Source organism: Parus major, unplaced genomic scaffold, assembly GCF_001522545.3.
Source record: "Parus major isolate Abel unplaced genomic scaffold, Parus_major1.1 Scaffold351, whole genome shotgun sequence".
Taxonomy (NCBI): domain Eukaryota; kingdom Metazoa; phylum Chordata; class Aves; order Passeriformes; family Paridae; genus Parus; species Parus major.
Window position 1 is genome coordinate 115127 of NW_015379287.1, and position 1022 is coordinate 116148.

Sequence of the window (1022 nt, forward strand, 5' to 3'; positions counted from 1 at the left end):
GCCTCCCCCGCCGCCTCCGCGTGGCCCTGGACTACGAGGCCGGGCTCGTGGCTTTCTTCGACGGGGACAGCGCCAGCCCCACGCCGCTGTTCGCCTTCCCGGCCGCCGCCTTCGGCGGGGAGCGCGTCCGGCCCTGGTTCTGGCTGGAGCTGGGCGCCGTCTCCATCGAGCAGTGAGGCCGGGGGGTTCCTGGGCCGGGGAGCGCGTCCTGGCTCCCGGGGGAGCTGGACTCCCTCTCCCTCATCCAGCCAGCCCGCAATTCAGGGAATTCTGCCCGGAGGACGGAGCAGGGGGCTGGAGGGGGACGGGAAGGCCGGAGCTCCGCTCCCACCCCGAGGATCCCCGTGAGGAGACCCAGAGGGATCCGAAGCCGGGATCCGCCCAGGGCTGAGCGGAGCCCGCCTGGGATCGGGGCCGCTCCGGGTGGATTCCTGCCATCCTCCCCTTCCCGGATCCCTGCTGGAGCCCCGGACATTCCCTGCTGAGCCCCTCGTCCTTCCCTCCCTGCCCATCCCTGCTGTCCCCCGGGGTGACCACGGCATCCTCCCCCGGCAATAAACCCCGCAGAACTCTCCGGAGCTCGGCCTCCTTCTTCCAGCTGCTTGGTCCTAAACTCTCGGGAATTCTGGGGCCGTCCTGGCCCGTCGGGTGGATCCCTCCGGTTATTTCCAGCCGCTGCTCAGCCCCGGGGCTGTTTCTGCCCGTCCTGCCCGAAACGCGCGTCTGGAAAAGGCGGATGGCTCCGCTCCCAGCTTTATCCGGGATGGAAATCCCCGAGCCCGGGCCAGGGACCGGCGTTCCCTTAAATAGGGCTGGCATTTCCCAGCCGTCCTTCCCTGCCATCGCCCCGGGGGCTCCCCAAAACTGCAGCACCCGGCGAGGGGCGAGGGGGGCGAGGGAGGCGAGGGGGGCGAGGCTCCGCTCCGGACCAGGGAAGCGGCGGCGCTGCCGGGATCATTTCCCGGGATCATTTCCCGGGATGATTTTCCGGGATGTTTTTCCCAGGATGATCTCCGGGGAAG